Genomic DNA, 26696 nt, shown 5'->3' with positions numbered 1-26696 from the left:
CCACTATCATTAATGATGCGTTCATCTTTTAATGCACACTCTTTGCCTTTAATTTGGAAAAGTGCTTCGGTGACACCTATATTTAAAAAAGGGAATAAGTTAGATCCTAATAATTACAGACCAATAAGCCTTACACCTGTTATTTGTAAAGTTATGGAACCAATTATTACAGAGTGTCTTTCAGAATTTTTACTTCGAGAAAAAATTATTCCTCTACAACAACATGGCTTTGTGAAAAGTCGATCAACCGTGACTAATTTACTGTGGTGTGTTAATGAGTGGACAGCAGCATTAGATAAAAAACGACCTGTGGATATAATATATTTAATTTAGACTTTGCAAAAGCATTTGATCGAGTACCAAGAAGAAAATTGGTGTATAAACTAGAACATTTTGGCATTCGCGGACAACTTCTTGAGTGGATTAATGATTTTTTAACAAATTGGGAGTTTTGTGTTAGAGTTGGCAAGTCGCTGTCATCTAAAAAAACGGTTTTAAGTGGTGTTCCACAAGGATCTGTTTTGGGTCCACTTCTATTTGTGTTGTATGCTAGTGATCTTGAATCTCATATCAAATCTAGGAAAGCTTTCTACGCAGACGATACAAAAATATTTGCTGACCCACTCTTGAATGGGCAAGACTTACAAAGTGACTTAGATTCGATCTTCAAGTGGTGTTCGGATTGGATGTTACCTCTAAATAGAGATAAGTGTGTGGTTTTACATTTGGGAAAAAATAACCCTCGTTTGTCTTACTCGATAGACGGGCATTTACTGGATACTGTGGAATCATATAGTGACCTTGGTGTAACAATTACTGAAAATTTGAGTTGGTCGGAGCATATTTCAAACGTTACTAAAAAAGCGAATAGTAAGTTATACCTACTTAGTAAGACTTTTACAAAAATATCATTTTCGGGTTCTATTCGTTTATATAAAACTTATGTCCGAACCCTACTGGAGTACTGTGGAACGGTTTGGTGCCCAGAATTTGTGCGCCATAGAACTCTTTTCGAAAATATTCAAAAGAAGGCCACCAGACTATGTTTCAAACGAAGTAGGCCAGATTACCAACAAAGACTTTCTTTAGCCGGGTTATCAACTTTTGAAACTCGTCGACTCCGTGGTGACTTAATTATCACCTTCCGAATTTTAAAGTATGGATATGGAGACTTGCAACACTTGTTTATTTTAGACGATCACAGCAGACTACGTGGACATAGTTGGAAAGTGAAGAAGGAACCCTTTTCGTCGATAAAGCGCCAACATTTTCTGTGTAATCGCATTTTTAATATATGGAACAGTCTCCCAACGGAAATTATAAATTCTCCATTTATTAATGTTTTCAAAAACCAACTAGACAGTTATTTGTTTGTAAACTGATCAGTGTTGTGCACAATCTATTAGTCTATAGTTTATTTGCGAAGCTAATTTTTGTAATGTAGGTACTACTTCATTTTTCTTGTAAATGGGCTTATGGGTCTCCATGACCCCAGCCCTTATTTCTATGTAATAATAATAATAATAATAATAACGTCCAAGTCTCCATACACGATATACATAACACTTGTTATGTATATCGTATATCCATCATGCACAATGCCGCCAGCACATGGTAGCGCCTGTGTGCAAAATATTTAATGGCGCCCAAAAATACGCATTTTCTTAAATCGTCTTATTAAATAAAACAATGTGAATAAAAATAAACAATTATTTATTGTAACCAACGAAACAATACATACATACATAATCGATGTTCCTCTTGTACCGGAAGGTGTCGAAATGTCTTCATTATTCGTTATTCTCTGCGAATTTACGCCACTTCTTCCTGTCCCCAGCTAATTCATTGGCTTCCTGTCGCGATTTTCCTCTATTCCTCAATATTTCCATCACACTTGTATTCCAGGTTTTCCTTGGTCGACCTCTCCTGTTTTTCCCTATCGGATTCGCTTTCCATGTCATTTTAACTTGTCTCTTGTCATCCATTCTAAATAAGTGTCCAGTCCATTTTAATTTATTTTCATGAATTTTTTCCTTTTAATGAATGTTTTTACTTTTAATTCTCTTCTAATATCATTTGCAATTTCATCTTTGTGTGTCCCCTTCTTATTTAAAATTATTCCAAGGTATTTAAATATCTGTACCTGTTCTATTTTATTGCATTGGATTTTAATATTTAGGTTAACTTCTTTTTTAATTCTGTCTCCCAGATTTTTATATTTTCTTCCAGAGGTTTTTCAGTCCTTGTCACAATAACAATATCATCTGGAAACACACAGGCTTCGATTTTTATTTGTTGTAGGTTTCTGTATCCCACGGTCCATTTTTTTGGCCAGCACTTTTTAATTACTTCGTCAATTACACAGATAAACAGAAGTGGAATTCATATCCCTCCATCGCACATGTGGACAGCGCGGCCCTGATCATGCAGTATCGTAGGGACAGATCAAGATTACAGGTAGTGAGTAACTGTCGCATATTTAAGAAGGTGTTTCTTGCTTGTTCTATTCTACATTTAACCTCTTGTTCTTTGTCTAAGGCTTCATGTATCCAACATCCTAGGTACTTAAACTTTTTCACTTGTTCAACGAGATTGTTGTTGACTAGTAGATATCTTTATAATTGGTGTGTGCTTTTTTGAAATTACCATTGCTTTAGTTTTTTTACATTTACCTTACGGCCATATATAGTTCTTCTTCTCGCACTACTTTGATTAACAGAATTTGTAGTTCTTCTTCACTGCCAGCAACCAGTACTGTATCATCGACGTACCTGATATTGTTCACGTTATTAAACGCTTTTATTTAGTTCAATAGTTTGCGTCAAATCTTTAGACGTTAATTTGAGTGCCTTTTCTCTTTTTTTCCAATGCAAATGAATGAAAATTTGCAGACATATGCATTCGCGGGAACAATACACGATGTTTAAATAAAAAAAAAACGATGTTAATGGAAAATGCTTAAATTCTCTTGTTTTTTACAATGTACATAAAAACTTTAAACTTTTATGTGTTGTAGCTAATGATATGAACTATACATAATTTCACTTTTTACGTTAATTGTTTACGTTATGCTTCATAAATAAACAATAAAGTTTCAAATTTTTTGCCGATTCCGACTACTTTCCATGTTAGTACATCATATGTTTTATACATATTTTAAGAAACATGACGATATATTTTAATGTTTGAAAAGTGTAAGACTAAAAAGTAAAAAATAAAAAAATATAAAAAAAATTTAAACGCTTTTCTTTAGTTACGAGTGACTAAAATTAAAAATATTATAAAAAAAATCAACTAAAAAGCAAAAAATAAAAAAAATGGAAAAAATCTAACACATTCGTTAAAGAAAAGCGTGGGGCGAAAACCGTTTATTCGACGCTTTTCTTTGACGAATGTGTTAGATTTCTTCCATTTTTTTTTATTTTTTGCTTTTTAGTTGATTTTTTTTATAATATTTTTAATTTTAGTCACTCGTAACTAAAGAAAAGCGTTTCTTCAAAATTTTTTTTCATATTTTTTTTATTTTTCCATTGACTTTTATTCCTTCTTGTGCTTCATATAGAGCTCCTGCAAAGAATTCGTCAGAGTACAAGTTGAATAATAATGGTGACAGTAAACAACCTTGTCTAACTCTTCTTTGGATGTTTGTGGTTTTAGTATCACTGCTAAAAGAACTTGCTTTGGAAGATAGAGGAGAATATAAAAATCTGAACATAACACGCTCTGACCACTGTAAAAACTCATTTTGTTGATTTGAAGGATAACTTTTTACGCAGACTGACGAGATAATAGTGATTCAAGTCGTCCAACAAATGTTCATACGCTTCAAACGTGATTCAACTTGTCTGAAAAATGTCAAGTTGAACGATAAAGTTTGACTCGATGAATCTTTTGTTGAATCGAAAAAAGTTGACCGATTAATATTGAAACATATTATTATGTTCTCACAGATATTATCATTCGATTTTAATTGATCCACTAAAGCTGATCAACTAAAATCGAAGTGTGAGAATCCGCCTTCACGCTGTTGTGACCTAGCTTAGGGGAGAGTTAAACAAAACCGGGTACCAGTCCAAAACCCGTATGCATCTTGTGCTATGTTAGAGTAGCAAACGTTTGCTGCAGATTGAAATATTCTCAAATGACTTAAGTTTGATATACTGTCAATTTTTATAAATATTCTTAAATTTTTAATTTTTTTTATATTTATGCAAATATTGCAAAATATCCGATTTTGTTTAACCGGTAGGGTAAAACCGGGTAGTATCTTAATTACCATATAAAAAGACTAATAGGCAGAAAATAAAATATTTATTAAAAGTATGTAAACATAAATCGAAAATCTATGAACGTAAGTCACAAATAAAAACTTCACTTTGTATGTCTGGTGCAACTCACACATTTTATCTTAAACTTTAAGAAACTTTTTTGTATACCTACCATCCTATCTTCTAGCACTTCAAGTATTGCCTCTTGCATGCTTTCTTGATCCCATGACTGATGAGTAGTTTTTCTTTAATAATGCCACATGTTGCACTTAACTAAAAGCAAAAAAACCATTGAATCAACTGAAAGTAACAACAGGTCTGATAAAATCGGGTACCCGGTTTTATCGATTTTCGGACTACCCGGTTTTGTCACACTTGTAAACAAGTCATTAAATATTATTTAAATTTTTAAGTTATGAAATAATATTCAAAATTATTGGCCAAATTAAAGGTAATATACTAGGTTAGATATATTAAATTTTGAAATGACCATTAGTTATTCAGTAGAGAAAAAAACAACTCTAAACTTACCTTAAAAATCGAGTTTGCTGCATCAAAAACAGGTGAAGTCTTATTGCTCCGGCACAGATTACTCAGATGAAGTAGAAATGAATACACGTGACTGTTGGCGGCTTAGGAACACTCATTTTAACATTGTCTGATAGATAGCAGCAGAAAGTTAGAAGAATTAAGGGGTACCCGGTTTTATAAACCTACCCGGTTGTGTCCAACTCTCCCCTATATGATACATGATCCGCAATATTATCAGCTGTTACAAAGAATCACTTCATTATTAAAATTAAGATCACTGGTAGCCTATATTTATTATTTGAGAATAAATTAGGGAAAAATTTAATAACTTCCCAAGTAGCACCGAACGAGTTTATTAAGTCTTTTAAGGATGCTTTAAAACTATAGAATAAAACTAAAATTAAAACCAATTGGATTTTAAGTAAACATTAAGGTTGCAATAAAACCGCTTTCAGACTAAAAGGGCCCACTCTGAAAGAGGTCAATAAAACCAAAAATAAAAACCTTTTTAAAACTTTGTTTTCTTAAGGAACTGGTTTTAAAGCTGCTGTGAAGGTGCTTTTAAAACCATGTTATAAGACACTTTAAGTGCAGGCAGTTTTATAGCAAACTTAAAAAACGTTTATTAAATGGAGACTTTTAAAAACAATTTACCATATTATTAAATGATCCTTTAAACCCATATACTCCATATAGGCCAACAAATTTTTACATGTGTTATGATAGGTAGATATGTATTTGTAACCATAAAATAATAAAAACTACTTGGTTATTTCGGACTGCCAAGGTAGAAAAACACTCGCGCACCCAACTTTATTGATAATGTCAACAAAAATAGGTCTAAATAACTCAGGCGCCCTAAAATTTCTGACTTTTGGCGATTAAAAAAAATAATAATAAAACAATTTAAATCCGAAAAATATTATTTTGAAAAAAAATAATTTTATCTACAATTTTAATGTATTAACGTCAAAATAAATCGAATTTATGTCTTTAAGTCGCTTATTTATAATTTTTATGTAAGCCTCATATTGTAATCTATCATCGCTTTCAGCATCTCCAGAAAGCAATATGGCCGAAAACCAAATAAAACTATTTAGTCTATCGACAGAGAATTGTTAAGATTACATGGTTTTATTTTATAGCTTTCCAAGAGCATACATGCTACATAAAAGCAAGTTTGCCTTGGAATTAAAACAGTTTAGTTTTAATGCTGCTGTCAATAATGCCACTCAGTTTTAATGTGAATCTAACCTTAAAATCGAGGCGTCGTAGTGCTGTGTGTTGTATTATTTGAAAAATAAGCCGTAATGACCATTTCGTTTATATTTTAAATACTTGCGACTTATTTCTTCTATACTAACTGTACTTCCACTTTTTACAACACACTACAGCACTACACCACTGTTTCGCTCTAAAACAAATGGCCGATCATCTTGAACATGAAAGAAGAAGGGATTAGTTTAGTTTTACTTTTTTTAACAAGAAGCATAGTTTAGTCTTTACTATAACCAAATTGATTCAGTTAAGAGCGTTTGGTTTTAATATAGCCTAATAATTGATTTTAAGAAAACAACTAAAGAAAACTAAAAAAATAGTTTTAAGGAATATTATTTAATGACATAATAGTCTTGAGATCAAGTAGTTTTAATAATAGGTTTTATTAGTCATATTAGGAGAGTCTTTAAAATTGCAATAAAACTAAAAGGTCACAAACTAGAATCTAATAAAACCAAATAGTCGGGAAGTTCTTCATAAAACTGATTAGTTTTAAAGTGAACTGAGAATAAACCGTTTTAAAACTACAATAAGACAAATTACCTATTAAGATTAATTAGTCATATTTGATACTCTTATCAGATACTTTAACCCTTAAGTACTAACACCCCGTCTCTCAGACGGCATCGTTTGTTGAAAGTGGGATATTTCCCTTCCTAGAAAAATTTGAAGGTCATCCGTTTATGACTTTTTAAGTTGGGTTGTTATTTACTAGTATTGAATTCGGCAATTTGCTACAGGTTGTTATTCGAAAGATATTTAGACTCAAAGTGTGATTTCCGTCTAATAGACGGGGTGTTAGTGTTTGTGCCCAGTTCGTCATTAAACATAATGTGCCCCAGTTCGTCAAAAAGTCCAAATAAGGGGATAAAGACTACGAATAAACTCTTTTGAAATTACTTGATGAGGTAGAAGACGACGTAAGCGAAGTGGGATCAATTTGTGATGAAAATGTTGCCACTGACTACCATTGCTACACTGTACAAATTTTAGTGCCTGTCAGTTTTTTTTTTGTTTTAATATTTTAAAAAAAAAATTTATTTTCATGTTTATTACTCTTTGTTTAACTCGATTATAAATTTTTATCAATATTCTTTAATTTGTTTCATTTTTATCACACTTTTTTCAGGAATAAAAAGTCACACAAACAATCCTTCCATTCTTGTTATAATGTTTTGTATTTTAATAAATACAGAAGAACTAGATCAATTACTGTGTTTTTTAGATTAGTAATACTTTCAGTAAGTCATCGAAATATTTTTTTGCATTATAATATTTAACAAAAGAAAAATAACCAGTAAAATGTGAAACCCGTCTGTCAGGCGGTTAGTTGGTGTTTGCGCCATTGATTTAAGATGTTAGTACTTAAGGGTTAAAACTAGTGACAAATGCTTAACAGTTTTAAATTTCTAGTATCTACAGGGTAACTTTAAAACCATTATCTTCTTATTTACTACAATAAAACCTTTATAAACTTACCTAATAAACCCTAAATAAAACTAAAATATTTTTATTGTGCTACTTGGGTTATGGCTTGGTTTTAATTATTGCCCAATCACTTTCTATAAACACAAAATTAACAAAGCTAAACACGAAGTTACATACCTGGAGTTATCTCATTTAAGTACTAGTAGATATATTTTCACACATTCTCTTAATTTTTAAAAATTACTTAATCCGAAATTTCCACATTGTTACACAAAAAATAGAGAAACACCTAACGGCGGAAATCCGCTTTAAATTTCTAATTACCTCGACATCAATTAAATCGCGTTTATTTTGAAATTTAATTAAAATTTTGTTCGTTCTAGAGTTTTACCGAACGAACTTTTAGCTGCCATAGCAGTAATGGAATTTGTATTTAGTTTCCTGATGCCATGCCGACGGAGAGAAAACACCGGATCGTTTTTGTCTACTTTAGGAAACCACTTTAACTACTATTTGATTACCAGCAATCTCAACAATTTGTAGATAAATTCGTTTTGGGCCTCATTTGTAATTCGCTTTTGGTTTTTGTACGTAGCTTTCAAGATTTTCTGGTAAAGAGATAATTTGCATTTAGCGCCGCACAACCTGTTGCAAGATGTAAGATAAAAAATATCTAATAGCTGTGTCGATAAACCTAATATATTTTAAATAATAAGTCGCTTTGTTTTAGCTTCAGTTTAAGCTATTAAGTAACCTTGAAATAAACAAAAAAGTGGTACAGTAGGCAATTCTGTAGACTAGCGCAAAGCTTCATACTATATGTTTTTGTAGTTTTAAAATTGAAATAATATGTTTAGTTTAAAAAAAATGAATTCAGTTGTCAGTTGTCTATTGAAATCCAATATGTGAGGTTTTCTCCAAAAAAAATTCCAACCATGTGGGAAGAGTCCTGTGTTGCCCTGGGTAACATCCAGGCATATATCTTTGACATCCCATGAATTTTATATAAATAAGTAAAACAACTAAATCGTTTACATTTAAAGGGTTTTTACCCAATACATTTTGGTGGCTCAGGCATGCAATTTTTGGCTTTTAAACATTGATGATGGATTTCTTAATCCGAAAACGTTTTGTATTGTGACCCTTATTTAGGGTACTTTAAAATATACCTTTTACAAAAACCTGGTATTTTTGTGATTTATGGTATACAGTCAGCTACAGGCTGTTTATTTTCTACGTGGATTATGTTTAGTTTAATAAAGTGATCTTATTTATTTATTTATTACTCTTTTAAATTAATTTTGCGGTAATTTTTGACTTCGATCTGCCCAAAACTACGTGATATAATATACAGTTCTGATCGGTACTCGCAGTTTTTTAAAAAAATGTGCCGATATAAATGAGGAACCTACATCGTCTTACGATGTATGTCAAAACTTCAGCCGAATCGAACTCATAGTTTTGTTTTGATCACATGTGTAAGCTGGTGTGTCGGGGAATTTTGGAAAAAAAAATAATATAAAAAAAATATTTTTAAGAAACTCTTTTATTTAGTTACAAGTGCAAAAAAAAATTAAAAATCTAACACATTCATCAAAGAAAAGCGTGGCGCGTCTTCATTGAATAAACGGTTTTTGGCACCACGCTTTTCTTTAACGAATGTGTTAGATTTTTTCATTTTTTTTTGCTTTTTAGTTGATTTTTTTATATGTTTAATCTAAGTCACTCGTAACTAAAGAAAAGCGTTTCTAAAAAATATTTTTTTCGGTTTTTTTTTTACTTTTTAGTCTTACACTTTTCAAACATTAAAATATATCGTCATGTTTATTAAAATATGCATAAAACATAATATGTTATACAAATTTGTACATAATATACAAATGTCATATGCATTCGCGGGAACAATACTATTCGTGTATTGTTCCCGCGAATGCATATGTCTACAAATTTGTATATTATGTACAAATTTGTATAACATATTATGTTTTATGCATATTTTAATAAACATGACGATATATTTTAATGTTTGAAAAGTGTAAGACTAAAAAGTAAAAAAAAAACCGAAAAAAATATTTTTTAGAAACGCTTTTCTTTAGTTACGAGTGACTTAAATTAAACATATAAAAAAATCAACTAAAAAGCAAAAAAAATGAAAAAATCTAACACATTCGTCAATAATTTTTTTTTTGTTTATTAATTGTTTATTTAAAAAAACGATTTTAACGGAAAATGCTTAAATTCTCTTGATTTTTAAAATGAAGAAACTTGAAAATTTAAAAGATTCTAGTACAGATGTAAATTACATTGTTATATGAACTATACATAATTTCACTTTTTACGTTAATTGTTTACGTTATGCTTCATTAATAAACAATAAAGTTTCAAATTTTTTTCCGATTCCGACTACTATTCATGTTTGTACATCATATTATGATGTACAAACTCGCTTTTGGTTTTTGTACGTAGCTTCCAAGATTTTCTGGTAGTAAAGAGATAATTTGCATTTAGCGCGGTACAACCTGTTGCAAGATGTAACCGGGTGTCCCAATAAGAATGGCTCTCGGCCATATCTCAGGAACCGTTTATAGTAGAGCTTTGAAATAAAAAATTTTATAACAAAAGTTGCCTCAGGAAAAGCCTGGAAATTATTTTTATAATTGTGGGACCACCGCTAGAGGGCGTAATTGAATATCAAAAATTAAAAAATCTAAATTTTACAAAATTTTTCTAATGAAGGGGCACTGGAAATCCGATCGTCGTATTTTTCATAAAATTCTACGCATATTTGATTTAACAAGTTTAGGTCTAACTTTGGAAATAAGAGGTGGGGGTGAGTGGGAACCTTGTTATGAAAAACTGGCTGTGAGTCCGGTTCTGCTTAATAAAATTTTGCAAAGTTGGTCTTGTTGAAGACAGATCTTTTTCGTCAATGGAAAAGTTATGATTTCAAACCAACTTACTGAGTAATATGCCAGCTAGAAGGCGTTATTTAATTTTTTTCAGAAATCTAGTGTTCCTTGGAAAATATTAAATACAAACATGCATTTTTAATACGATATTACAAAATTAGATAAAATTATCAACAGAATAGCGAAAACCGCATGTTAATACATTTTTAATATCTCGAGATATCTTACAAAACGTGTAAATTTAAAAACATAACTGTTACTGTCACCGGTAAATGAAATTCATTAAAAGTAGTGTGCTATGGAAACAACAAAGAAACATTTTCCAGCTGTCAACGTATATTAGGTCTTTTCAACGCTTCTCATTTGTTTCGAGCCTCGTTCATATCTCGTATATTAATATTATACACGGATTATACGGCATATGACAGAGGCTCGAAACAAATGAGAAGTGTTGAAAAGCCCTATTACAAAGAAATAAAAAACAGCTATTTAGTGATGACATAAACGTTCAAATTTTTGCCCATCATTTTCGTTGCAAACATTTACTCTTTCAAGAGTCGATTGAACAGCAGTCTCAATTTCTGCTCTCGATATGCTTTGAATGGCGTTTAGTATTCTCTGGATAATGTATTCTAGAGTAGTGTATGATGGGCAACAATTTGAATATTTAGGTCGTCACTAAGTAGTTCTTTTTGTTCTGTGTTATATTTAATTTTAATAGTATTGTTTCTCTTTATATTGTTGTTTTAATTAATTATATTTTTATACGTTGACATCTGGAAAATGTTATTTTGTTTTTTTCCACAGCACACTACTTTTCATTAACTTAGTTTACCGGTGATAGTAACAGTTATGTATAAAATTTACACGTTTCTCGAGATATCTTGAGATAGAAAAAAGGTATCGACATACGGTTTTCGCTATTCTATTGCGAATTTAATCTAATTGTATAAAGTATGATTAAAAATGCATACTTGTATTTAATATTTTCCAAAGAAGACTAGATTTCTGAAAAAAATTAAATAACGCCTCCCAGCTGGCTTATTACTTATTAGGATGGTTCAAAATTATCACGCTTACATTGAAGAAAAAGATCTGTCTTCAACAAGACCCAGTTTTTAAAATTTGATTCAGCAGAACCGGACTTATAGCTATTTTTTCATAACAAGGTTCCCACTCACCCCCACCTCTTATTTGCAAAGGTAGAGATAAACTTGTTAAATCAAATATGCGCATAATTTGATGAAGAATACAATAATCGGATTTCCAGTGTCCCTTCCTTAGGAAAATTTTGTAAAATTTAGATTTTTTTATTTTTGATATTCAATTACGCCCTCTAGCGGTGGACCCACAATTATGAAAATAATTTCCAGGCTTTTCCTGAGACAACTTTTGTTATAAATTTTTTTATTTCAAAGCTCTACTATAAACGGTTCCTGAGATATGGCCGAGAGCCATTCTTATTGGGACACCCGGTACATAAGATAAATATCTAATAGCTGAGACGATAAACTTAATATATATATATTCTAAATAATAAGTTGCTCTGTTTTATATTCAGTTTAAGCTGTTAAGTAACATTGAAATAAACAAAAAAAAGGTACAGTGGGCAGTAGTACTATAGACTAGCGCAAAGCTTCATACTATATTTTTTGTATTTTTAAAATTGAAATAGTATGTTTAGTTTAATCTTATTTATTTATATATTATTTTTTAAATTAATTTTGCGGTACTTTTAACTTCGATCTGCCCAATTTATTTATTTATTTAGCGTATGACTATACAGGGTGTCCCGAAAAGAATGGTCATAAATTACATCACACATTCTGGGGTCAAAAATAGTTCGATTGAACCTAACTTACATTAGTACAAATGTGCTCACAAAAAAAGTTACAGCCCTTTGAAGTTACAAAATGAAAATCGATTTTTTTCAATATATCGGAAACTATTAGAGATTTTTTATTGAAAATGGACATGTATAATTGTTATGTCAGGAACATCTTAAAACAAAATTATAGTGAAATTTGTCCACCCCATAAAAAAATTATGGGGATTTTGTTCCCTTAAACCCCCCCAAACTTTTGTGTACGTTCCAATTAATTCATTATTGTGGTACCATTAGTTAAACACAACGTTTTTAAAACTTTGTTGCCTCTTAGTATTTTTTCGATAAGCCAGTTTTTATTGAGATGCGGCTTCTTTTTCAATATATTTACGTAAAAATTTTATGGGGGTTTTGTTCCTTTAAACCCCCCTAATGTTTGTGTACGTTCCAATTAAACTATTATTGTGGTACCATTAGTTAAACACAGTGTTTTTAAAACTTTTGTCTCTTAGTCTTTTGTTCATAAGTCACCTTTTATCGAGATGTAGCTTCTTTTTCAAAATATACCTAAAAATGTAAATTATAAATAAATTTTCAGATTATTAACAGGTCTCTATAACCGTACTTAACCATATACAAATATGTGGTGGATTCGACAAATATTCAAAATATCTTGATAAACACTGGCTTATCAAAAAAGTACTAAGAGGCAAAAAAGTTTTAAAAATAATGTGTTTAACTAATAGTGCCACAATAGTAATTTAATTGGAACGTACACAAAAGTTTGGGGGGGTTTAAGGGAACAAAACCCCCATAAAATTTGTATGGGGTGCACAAATTTTACTTAATTTTTTTTTAAGATATTGCTGTCGTAAAAATGCCACATGTCAATTTTCAATAAAAAATCTCTGAGAGTTTTCGATATATGAAAAAAAATCGATTTTCATTTTGTAAATTCAAAGGGCTGCAACTTTTTTTGTGTGCACTATTGTATATAGGTAAGTAAGGTTCAGTCAACCTATTTTTGACCCCAGAATCTGTGGTATAATTTATGACCAATCTTTTCGGGACACCCGTATATTGGGACCGTGCAAGTTCGGCAAAGCGACCCCTATTTCTACGCTCTGTACTTTTATTCGCACTTTTAATTATATTGGCCCATTATATTAGTTCTGGTTGCTGGATAATTGTCAAGGCCATAGTCCAAAAAATTAATAAGAAGAAAAAATAAGATGCAGGTTATGTTATGAAAACGTAAACAATTGTATGTAGTAAATAAATACTGCAAGCAAAATACAAGTAATTAAATTTACCTTTATATAATAATTGCATATCATATCAATATTGTGGAGCAATATATAATTTTTCTGCTTTAATGACAGAAGGTATGAAATATACGTCAATTTGACAATTTCAATTGACAATATGAATTATTTAAGATAGTTGCAATATTTCTCCGCGACTCGCGCACGGTCGTTTCTCGTTTCCCTTCCAAGTACTTGCACACCGCGATAAAGATAACAATGCATTATAAATAATAATTAATTTTTATAAACGAAAATTTAGTTGAAAGTTTTCTGTGTGTGTTTCTTGTATTGCGACCAGATCAACATCGTTATCCTTTAATAGTCTGTATAGAATTTGACATTTGGCTCTACATATACCTTCTATTATTTAATGGGCAAACTCTTACATTGGGTCCAATTTCTTTTGTAATTAGTTCCTTGAAAAGTCCATTCATTGACTGTGTCATCTTTAATTATTATCAAAACTACGTGATATAATATACAATTCTGATCAGTTCGCAGTTATATCTACTTCCTGGAAAAAGACAAATCGGTCACAGGGCTTCACTGTGCCGCATTACTGGGCCGATTCGACGGTGAATTTCAGAAAACGGCCCCAATTAGGGAAGAAATAAGTTCTCTTTCGCCATGACAACTCTCCGGTTCACACCTCCGCCAACGCCGTGGCTAAATTGGTCGAAATGAGCTACGAACTGCTGTCCCATCCACCGTATTCTCCAGATTTGGCACTATGTGACTAATTTTTGTTTCCAAACTTAAAAAATAAACACTCGCCGGGTGGAAATTTAAGTGGAATATGGAGTCCATCACCGCTACGGAAGCAGAACTCCAGAAAACTTGCTTTTGAGGTGGAAAAAGGTGGCGCATCCCTGGCTTAAGTATATCGAGCTAAAGAGGAGACCCTTAGAGGCTAAGTACTTATCGGACCGCCCGAGTAGGTCATTGACAGTGTAATTAAGATGTTTAGAACTTATACACTGCGAGGCATAAGAAAAGGCATATAGAAAATTTATGCTCATTTTCATAGTTGATTTTTTCGTGAACGAATTAACGGATACCGCTATTTTTTTTATTTTAGATATTTCTTTATTATTTACACAGTTGTGCATAGATTTTCTCAAACTTCTTTCTTGTACTTATACCGGGCGGAAGAAAAAAAATATTTTTCTTATGTTAAGTTTAAAACGCCCTGTAGGGAGAACGAGGTACAAATCTGAGTATACATCGGAATCGTACTGCAGTCTTATATTTTGTGAACATTTTTGTTTTTGTGAGTCTCCGGATGTCTTTAGAAACAAAGAAAATAACAAAGAAAATAGGTGGTATTACTCTTTGACATGTGCTTTAACTGAAACAAAACTAAATTAACAATAAGAAATAACAGTTAACAAAACTTTTAAAACAAAAAGGCACATAGCGTAAACAGTTCTTATTGACACCTATAAAAGTTATTTGTCGACCAGAAAGAGGTATGCATAGCGCAATATAAGAGAGACGAGATTATTTAATGGAGGCTCTGTGATGTTTTGTGGTGGAATCTCCCTGATAGTAATACGGAATTGGTGTATACGTGAAGACTCTTTAAATATTTAGTTTTTATTTTCCTTTCGCGCTATATATAGGAAATAATTTCATCTTAGAGGTATGATAAGACATAGCAGTTAAAACACATATTAAACAGTAAAACTGTCTAGTTTGTAATTAAAGATATTATCAGAGATATTAAAAAATAGAAGGTTAAAAAAATATAAGACTAAGTACAACGGAGTATCGATGCATAACCCCTTTTTACCTTTTCATCCCTACAGGGGGTCTCAAACTTTTGTTTCGGCTAAAACACATGTTAGATACAAAACCGTATATTTTCTTTGTTTCTAAAGATATCAGGCACATTTAAAAATCAGAATATTGAAAAAACATAAGACTACAATAAGATTTACATAGATGTATACTCAGATTTCTACCTCGATCTCCCTATAGAGTATTTCAAACTTAACATAAGAAAAACATTTCTTTTCTTCCTCCCGGTATTATTACAAAAAAGAGGTTTGAGTAAATCTTTGCACAACTGTGTAAATACGGAAGAAATATCTAAAATAATAAAAAAAATTAGCGGAATTCGGTAATCCTTTCACTAAAAAATCAACTATGAAAATGAGCATATATTTCTATATCAGGCAATGTACTTGCATGCGAAGTTTCATGAATCGCGTTTATATTTGTGTCAAAGATATTTATTTAAATTGGTTCCATACTTTATTTAGGACACATAATGCGCCATAGGGAATTTGAGAAGCTCCAGGTAATAGTGATGTTGAAAAAGTAACTATTCGTTACAAAGTACTCGTTACTTGCGAATACCGAAAGTAACGATTACTATTCAGAGAAACAAATCGTTACTTTGATTACTCTGATTACTTCGTACCAATCGTTGATTACTTTGATTACTCTGATTACTTTGATTACTCTGATTACTTTGATTACTCTGATTACTTTGATTACTTTGATTACTCTGATTACTTTGATTACTCTGATTATTTCGATTACCCTGATTACTTTGATTACTCTGATTACTCTGATTACTTTGATTACTCTAATTACTTTGATTACTCTGATTACTTTGATTACTCTGATTACTCTGATTACTTTGATTACTCTGATTACTTTGATTACTCTGATTACTTCGTTACTTCGTACCAATCGTTGAATACTTTGAATACTGTGATTACTCTGATTACTCCGTTTACTTTGATTACTCTGATTACTTCGTTACTTCATACCAATCGTATCAGATCGAGTATCGACAGAGCGAGTATCTACTTTGATTACTCTGATTACTTCGTTACTTCGTACCAATCGTATCAGAAGAGTGAGTAACGATTATTGTATCTACAACCATTACACTTGATTACTTTCATACTTTCTAGACTGACCGTAAAAATGTGGAAATGATAATGTTTTTACAGTATGTTCAATGATCAACAACTTTAATTTTGTATGCGTTGCATTGGTTTTATTAGAATTAGACCAGGGCATTTATCACTAAAAGCACCAGAATAAATTGATTTTTAAATAGAGCACCTAGAGACTTGCGACTTTTTGCGTTGTGTTCAGCATGAACTCAAGAAAAAGGTTACAATAGGAAAATGGGTAGGAATTAGAAATGCATAAGTGCATTTGAAAATGTATAAAATGCATCCAAAAGTGCATAAACATGTCAAAATCAGTATACGGTCAGATTTTGTTATTCGGGGGGTTTTTGGGGTCACTGAACATGGAATATGCAATCAGAACTGACCTCCGAAGTACCTCTGGTATCCAGGGTTATTCAAAGGTACGTCATCTAGAGTTTAGAGGGTTTTTGTCACTTAATTGATGCAAACAGATTACTCGAGGGTTTTTACGATCTTCTTTAAATGCCACCATCTCCGCTGCGGAGGTCGGCAATCATCATAGCTATTCGTATTTTAGAGACGGTTGCTCTGAAAAGTTCATTTGATGTACATCCTTACCACTCTCTCAGGTTGCGCAGCCATGATATTCTGCGTCTCCCTATGCTTCTCTTTCCTTGAATATTTCCCTCCATAAACAATTTAAGCAAGCTGTATCTCTCTCCACGTGACATATGTCCGAGATATTCCAATTTTCTTATTTTGATGGTATTTAGGATTTCCATCCCTTTATTCATCTTTCTCAGAACCTCTTTGTTTGTGACGTGTTCTGTCCACGATATTTTCAGAATTCTTCTGTACACCAACAGCTCGAATGATTCTAGTTTTTTCATTGATGCAGCATTCAAGGTCCAAGCTTCCATTCCATAAAGCAAAGTCGAGAAAACGTAGCACCTAGCCAAAGTAACTCTTAGCTCCAACTTCAAATCTCTTGTGCAGAGCACTTTTCGCATTTTGTTAAAATTTGCTCTAGCCTTTTCTATTCTGATTTTGATTTCCTGTAAGTAATCTCCTGTGGAGTTGATCATTGTTCCAAGGTATGCATATTGGTCGACTCGTTCGATATTGGATCCGTTTATGAAGAGATTTTCGTTATTTCTTTGAGTTTTCGATATTCTCATAAACTTTATCTTCTTGACATTTATTGTTAACCCGTATTCTTGTCCAAACTCCGATATTCTGGTCACTAGCCTCTGAAAATCCCCAATATTTTCAGCTAAGATGACAGTGTCATTCGCATATCTAATGTTGTTAATGGGAACACCGTTTACCTTTATTCCAGCTGTTGCACCCTCAAGAGCTTACTTCAAGATCTCTTCCGAGTAGGCATTAAAAAGAATTGGCGACAACATGCATCCCTGTCTCACTCCACTTCTGATTTCAATTTCCTCTGACAGCTGATCGTTAACACGTACTTTTGCTCACTGCTTATAGTATAAATTCGATATAATCCTGAGGTCATTTGTGGTCTATGTTCTTTGATTCCAGGACATGCATTAATTGTTAATGTCGTACTTTGTCAAATAATTTATTATAGTCAATAAAACACGCATATATATCTTGATTGACGTCCAGGCACCTTTGTATAAGTATGTTAAGTGAAAAAAGAGCTTCACGAGTTCCCAGGCCTTTGCGAAACCCAAATTGCGTATCATTAATGTATGTATATGTCCAGTTTATGATATATTTATAAACAGAAACATATATTCATAAACATATAAACAAGTGTACATGTACAACTATACGCTTTCAGTCGAAAGTACTACGGACCATAACAAATGCATCTTCTTGGTTTATATCAAACAGGGAAGTCCGAGACGATCCGAAGTAGGCACAGTTAAGGAAATAGTAAGTGAATACAGCAGCCGCTATTTGGTGAAATTGAAAAACCACCCAAACAATCTTGCACTAATCCTGATAGATAATAGTGAGCACTGAATAGAATAGAATATAATAGAATAGAAATATGCTTTATTGTCTTGAAAAAATTTAACAATTTTATAGACAAAGCTTACAAGAATCATAAATAAAAACAATAACAAATACAATAACAAATACAATTTACTAAAATTATACAAATCGTCAATATAAATACAACATAATAAAGTCAAATAAAAATCAGTAACAATCTATTGCAAAATTAAAAAAAAATTGCAAATTGCGTAATCTACCTTAAGAAATTTAATAAGAAATTTAATAAGTTATTTAATAAGTTATGCTGCTGCATATGACACTCAAATATAGATTAAGATTCTACTTATACATAACAATACTGTAATTTCTTAGTTATTGGTTAAGAAACTCTGCTATTGAATAATATGGTCTTTCAGATAAATAGGCTTTAGTCATTTTACGGAACTTGGGGAAAGATGTTGCAGATTTAAGTTGTAGAGGGAGATGCTTGTATAGTTTTTTTGCAGAATATAATATAGATTTCTTTATTAACTCACTGGACGGGATCGGTAAATAGATGTCAAAAGTAGAATTTCTGGTGGAATAGTCATGTCTAGGTCTTTCTGGAAAAACATGTAGATGTTTACGAATTAAGCAAACAGTTTCTAAAATATATAAAGAAGGTAATGTTAGAATTCTGTGATCTTTGAAGTAGCTTCTGCAATGTGTTGTTCTTCTGAGGCCAAACAGATATCTGATTGCTCTTTTTTGCAATTTAAAAATAACATCGGATTGGGCAGCTGTACCAAAACCCCAAAAAGGCAGACCATATCGAAGATGGGACTCGAACAATGAAAAGTATGTTATTTTGGAAGAGGCTAAATCCATTTCCTTAGAGACAGATCTTATTGCAAAGCAAGCTGAGGATAGTTTCTTGCTTAACACATCGATATGAAGGGACCATTTAAGGTTGCTATCTAAAAAAATACCAAGAAACTTTACAGAATCAACGATACTGATCTGGCTGTTATGAAGAGGTAAGGGTTGAAGAGTTCCTTTATAGGGTAATGCTACTGTTTTATCTACGTTAAAAGAGAGTAAATTAGAATCTGACCAGGATTTTATTGTGAGTAGATCAGAAGTTATAGTAGCATGAAGAGTTGCGATATTTGAGTTGCTCCAAGTGATACTGGTATCGTCAGCAAAAAGAAAAACTTTTCCATCGATTTTTAAACTAGTGATGTCATTAATAAAGATAAGGAAAAGTAGAGGACCCAATACTGAACCTTGCGGTACCCCACATACAACATTTTTGAGACTAGAGTCTGTATCATTTGCTCTAACCAGTTGTTTCCTATTTTCCAAGTAAGATTGAAACCAGTTCAAAGAAATACCTCGAATTCCATAGAAATCTAGTTTTTTTATCAAAATGTCGTGATTTACACAATCAAAAGCTTTGGCATAATCACAAAAAACAGTGGCAGTGTGGAGATTATTGTTTAATGCTTGATAAACCTCATGTGGTACAGAAAACATGGCATCGGTGGCAACAGACTCGGAAACTGAAGAGCCACAAACCATTGGAGCTACCATATAGGTTCTTAGGTTCTAAGCGAAGTACTTAGTGTTAAAGGCACATTTCAATAATCTAAGAGACTATTGGAGTTATTGTTATCACTGGATAACAAATCCAAATTTATAGATAGATACATCCTTTTGTACAAACAAAAAAACATGTTTATAATTTTTATGTATGGATTCACTCACCATAGATAAAACCCTTATTCACCACCAACCCTTCTTCTATACCTCTATGTACGTTTAATTTAAAAATATTTACCTTATTCTGACTTCTCCAAAAATTAATAAATAAACGTCTATGAGGCAGTTAACGTGTTAAAATAGTTTAGTACCGAGAAATTGCGAGTCGTAAAGTTCCACGAACTTCCTTGACACGTTCTTGTGTTGAGTTAAATATCTACTTTTATTTATGGTTACGCATTAACAAAAGTGGTTTTTGAAAATTCAAAAGCCCCTCATAAATTTCTATTACAACATATGGACTTACAACTGAGCGACAGGTCTAGTTGTGCCCGTTACAAAGGAAGTTGAAGTACTTTTTTGAATTAGTGTAGTGTGTGTGATAAAGTTATTTGTCTTGTCTTGTCAATTGTGTATTATTCCGAATTTCGAGAAAAGTTGTAACGAATGAGCCATATGTCCCATATTATGGGAACCATATGTGTGCTTTTTGACCATCGAAATACAATGGACAAAAGGATAAAGGATTATTTTTTAATTTTCCACACTTGAGATAGTAGATTGAAAAAATCTACTAATTTAATAGTTGTAAAAATATATTTTTACTTCTTGTATTTCGATGGAGACTTTCTAATGTAACAAGTTCTTCTGTTACACAATTTTTTTAATTCAAAAACAATCAACAATTGAGCAGTGTTAGTTATATTGTTACTTTAATTAAGTAAGTGCCAATGAAAAGTACTTAAATTGTGAACAATTTTCTTTTAATTTAAGAAACATTGTTGTTGTAATAAACATTGATATAATTTCAATACATTGAACTGCTCTGCGTACAGACAATTTAAAATCTTCAAATTTTTAAAATTGTTTTGGTCAAATTGCGTTAAGGGGATGGTTACGAACTTTCGGTTTCAATGCTATTTAAATGGGATTCATTTTTTTCGAATCCTGAGAAAACTAATAAGTATTTTTGAAAAATTAAAACGCAGAATGAAATATTACGTTATTACCGAAGGCGAAGGTCCCTGTAAACTTCTATAATGTTTATTTTAATAAGTTACAGGGGCGAAAAAAAAGGAGAAAATTTGGTGTGATTTTTAATTTCAAATATCTCACCCAAAAGAAACTTTATATTCATTCTAAGGGACTTTCGGCTCTCGGCAATAAAGTAATCTTTCATTCTGCGTTTAAATTTTTCAAAAATAGGTACTTATTAGTTTTCTCAAGATTCGAAAAAAATTATTATATTTAAAATACATTGAAAATTTTGGCAGGCGTCAAAATTTTGCATTTTGTTCCTTTCCCCTTGATAGATTTTTTAATGAACTACCCTTCCGTAAATGGTTTGTTATGTTAAGCAATCTATTTTGAAATATTAAGGACTTTTTGATTACTTAATGCTGAATTGTGTTCTTTACATTTTTTAAAAGCGCTTTGTTGTCCGTCTAATGAGTTTTGTAAAGAGCCAATTTTATTTTGTCTGAATTGAGATTCAAATTTATCACATTCAATTTTGTGTTTCATGTAGTGGTGAGGCAAACGTAATTTCTTTGAATAGGTACTCTTATAGATTCTTTGCAAATTAAGCATAGTGCTTTAATAAAATTATATAAAGAAATATTTTTTTAAAAATGAATAACCATTTTCAATTAAATATTTTTTTCTTTATTAATTAACTTTTCATTAAATTCACACTTTTTCTCATTAATTTTTTTTTCTGTGGCATTTTATTTATTTTTTCTATGATAAGACCTGAATTATTTTACCAAATTAAAAATAACTTGTATTACGTATCTACTCATTAAGTATCTACTGTCGTTGTAGTGAAATACACCTTCCCATTATTCTGTTAGCCCGCATTGTTGCCATCGGCCACATTTCGTCATGACACTAAGTTTTTTGATTTTTTCTAAAATTATATTGGTGCTTTGGCGGGCCTTCAAAAAGGCGCAAAGGGCCGCATGCGGCCCGCGGGCCAAAGTTGCCGACCCCTGCATACTGTATCGTATTGTATTATTCTTATTATTGTATGTTATTGTATTATATTTAATTGTATTATTGTATTTTATTGTATTGTATTATATGTATTATTTTATTTTATTGTTTTTATTTTTGTATTATAAATAGCTTAAATAAAAATAAAAAACTTAAAATATGTTTACATTTGTTAGAAAACCTAATTTAATTTAAAACTTGTTTATCTACAATTATTTGATATAGAATTTATTCTGTTAAAAATTATAAAAAGCAAAATGTGCCCGATATAATTTTGTACAGACATTAATTAATTAATAATCAAAAATGACGTTTTTTAATAAATTCTACTAAAATTTTTTCGGCCCGGTAAGATATTATTGTATATTTTCTGGATCATTTGAAACAAAAAAGGTATTTTGTAATTTTTCTTTTAAATTGATCGTTTTCGAGCTATAAACAATTTAAAACTGAAAAAAAACCACAAATGACGATTTTCAAGACCCAAAAACACAAGTAAAATATATTATTGTTGTAATCATCAAGTATCTAAATTCAAATTACTTAAACTTTTTTCTATCGGGTCTCAATTTTTGGCAAGATTTATTCTAAAATATTTTTTTTAATTGTTACGAACCTGCAAAACTGCATTAATAACTAAAAAACAAAGTTTTTAAATGAAATAAGCCCAAAATCCTTTCGAGAACTGATAGAAGAAGGTTTGAATTCAATTTAGGTACTTCGTAATTTCAAAAATGTTATTTTTTAACTATGTTTTTAGCCTTAAAAATTGCCATTTTCCTTTTTTTTGGTTTTAATTTGTGTTTAACTCGAAAATTATCAACAAGAGAAAAATTACAAAACACCTTTTTTGTTTCGAATGATTCAAAAATCTAAAATTCTAATAAATACCTACACGGGCCGAAAAAATTTAATAAGAATTTATAAACAAAGTCATTTTTTAATTATTAGATAACTAAGTAGTCTAGTCAAAATTATATCAGGCGCCCCTATTGTTATTTGTAATTTTTAAAATCATAAATTACATATCAAATTTATGAAAATAAAAGGCAAATATCGAGCAACTAGGTGATATCTGCCTTTTATTTCCATAAATTTCATTTATTCGAGCATTCAATCATCTCCTATTTTACATATAATCATTTTATCCATTAAACAGATCGGTGAAGGTCATTGTTATATCTGAATACCTATACAAAATACCTACCTACTGAGAAATACGATTCTCGATATGATTACCGGTACTCAAATACAAAAGTAACAAAAGTAATCATAGTAATCAAATCATTTTTATCCCTTAAACAGATCGGTGAAGGTCGTTGTTATATCGGAATACCTATAAAACATACCTACCTACCGAGAAATACGATTCTCGATATGATTACCGGTACTCAAATACAAAAGTAATCAAAGTAACGAATAGTGTAAATGATTACTTGTTATATGGGAATATCTATACAAAATACCTACCTACTGAGAAATACGATTCTCGATATGATTACCGGTACTCAAATACAAAAGTAACGAAAGTAATCATAGTAATCAAAGTAACGAATACTGTAAATGATTACTTGTTATATCCGAATACCTGTACAAAATACCTACCTACCTACCTACCTCCTGAGAAATACGATTCTCGATATGATTACCGGTACTCAAATACAAAAGTAATCATAGTAATCAAAGTAACGAATACTGTAAATGATTACTTATTACATCCGAATACCTATAAAAAATACCTATCTACCGAGAAATACGCTTCTCGGTACGATTACCGGTACTCAAATACAAAAGTAACGAAAGTAATCATAGTAATCAAAGTAACGAATACTGTAAATGATTACTTGTTATATCCGAATATCTACACAAAATATCTATCTACCGAAAAATACTCAATACAAAAGTAATCAAAGTAATCAAAGTAACGAATACTTGAAATGATTACTTTATTCAAAAGTAACGATTTGTATTGATTACTCGAAAGTAACTATAATCAACATCACTACCAGGTAATATTAGAAGGCAAGATTGCAGGTAAAAGAGGTATAGGAAGAAAGAAAAATCTTGGCTACGTAATATCAGAGATTGGATATACACAACAGGAATCGACTTAATTCATCAAGCCTAGAACAGAGTGTTTGACATATTGATCGTCAAACTCAATAAAGAAGGCACCTAGGTGGAGGATACTTATCCCAACATATACATGCATGTTTTTAACTATGTTTAACAAAGAAATCCTATTTATCACTTCATCAGTTCAATACTGCAATAAGAAAAATTAACACAAACTAAAAGTTTCTTGGCGTCGACGCTGCAATAAAGAAAGCCAGTTAAATATACTAAAGGAATGTTTTATACGTTTCGCCATATTTTTGTAGAGAATTGCTTGGCAATTACTGAAATAATATCCCTTCGCTTGGCAAAAACTTTAATCCGCTAAGTAGAAAAATATGTTGTTGAATCAGGAAAACTTTATCTATCTTTTATCTTTTAGTGTAGCTAATATACCGCCCATTATCTATTCCACAGTATTCGTTTGTTATTGGTATGGCGTAGAGCTGGAAAGTAGAATATTAAGTTATTTTTAGTGCTATTTTACTTCCTTAGAAATTTTTTATTAAGAAGCTTGGCACAACGTGATTTTTATAGAAAATTTTCATTAAATATAAAAATGAAAATGAGTACCTATACTCTGGGCTAATTAGCAAAATTCATGGAAAAGTTATTTACCAGCAATTTTATTGCTGGAATCGAATTATAAGATCCTATATATTAATAATATAGGTATGCAAAGTCCGCAGATAGTGTGCTACTTTTTTTATAAACAAAATGGCGCCGACAAATCGTATTTTTTTCAATTATTGCTCTATAACTCCGAAGATTTTAACTTTACAACAAAAACACCCAAATAAAAATTCACCGCAATTAAATTCTGCATAGAGATATGTTTTTCACGATTTGCTCGGACGAAAATTTTCCTCGGAAAATGCGGGTTTTCCTAACAAAAACTATAATTTTCAAATAAAGTTTTAGGTAGGTAATTATTAATCAATAATTAAATAACTTAGTGACATCAAAGATTTTTTGGTATAGATTGTAATTCCAGAAGATGGTGAAAATTAAACGAATATTTTAGCAACAATTCAATTGTTAATTAACAATTCACGATCGCAATAATAACCAAAATAATCATGATACATTGATCAAACTTATAAAGATTATAAAGATGAGATGCTTGTTTAATATTTTATCGACAAAATATAAATTTTTCTTTTTTTTGCATAATCTTTAAATTTTGAAAAAAAAAATAGTTATAATACGTTGGTCTAATTAGTAAAGTACAAAGAAAGGTTATTTACCAGCAATTTTATTTCTTTAATCGAATTATAAGATCATATATATTATTAATATAGCTATGCAGAGTCCACAGATAGTGTGCTACTTTATTTATAAATAAAATGGTGCCAACAAATCGTATTTTTTTCAATTATTGCTCTATAACTCCTAAGATTTTAACTTTACACCAAAAATACTCAAATAAAAATTCACCCCAATTTAATTTTACATAGAGGCATGTTCTTCCCGATGTGCTCCGATGAAAATTTTCCTCGAAAAACGTGGGTTTTCCCAACAAAATCTTGAATTTTCAAATAAATTTTTTGGGCCAGTAATTATTTATCAATAATTATATAGCTTGGTGAAATAAAAGTTTTCTTGGTATAGATTATAAATTCAGAAGCCGGTTAAAATGAAACGAATATTTTAGCAACAATTCAATTGTTAATTAACAATTTACAGTCGCAATAACAACGAAAATTATCATGAGACATTGATCAAACTTAGAAAGATTATAAAGGTGTGATGCCTATTTAATATTTTGTCGACAAAATATAAATTTTTAATTTTATTGCATAATCTTTAAATGTTAAAAAAAAATTGTTATAAACAAATTAACATTTCTTAGAAATTGTTTATTATATTCTAATTTAAAAAATACTTAAAATGCGTATTTTATAGGTCTTGAAAATGAATGCTTTAAAAAAATTTTCCAACCATTTGCGAAGAAGTTAGGAAACAGCAAAATAAATATACGATATCTCCATTGTTTATAATTTGTTTTAATTGTTTCAAAGCTTAAAAGTGGTACACTCAAATGGTACAATCTAATTACTCACAAAGAATGTCAAAAATTAGTGCAATGGTTATATTTTAATCAAAGATTAAAAATACTTTTTTTGTAATTTTTAGCGCGAAAGTAGGCTTGATACAGAGCCGGAGATAAAATGTTCACTCGAAGCGACTGACACGCTTAAATTCGCGCGAGTTGTGTATGTGGGCGGGTAGCTACGGTACTGTATTATTCTACTTTCGCGCGTGTAAATTACAAAAAAATGTATTTATAATCTTTAATTAAAATATAACCATTAAGCTGATAATCGATATTGTTTTATAAATAATTAGCTTGTACTTTAAACTCACTTCTACGCTTTGAAAGAAATAAAAAAAAAATTATTAACACCGTAGTAATCGTATGTTTACTTTGCTGT

The sequence above is a fragment of the Diabrotica virgifera genome, chromosome 5 (genome assembly GCF_917563875.1).
Source record: "Diabrotica virgifera virgifera chromosome 5, PGI_DIABVI_V3a".
Classification (NCBI taxonomy): Eukaryota; Metazoa; Arthropoda; class Insecta; order Coleoptera; family Chrysomelidae; genus Diabrotica; species Diabrotica virgifera.
Note: the sequence above shows the minus strand (reverse complement) of the source record.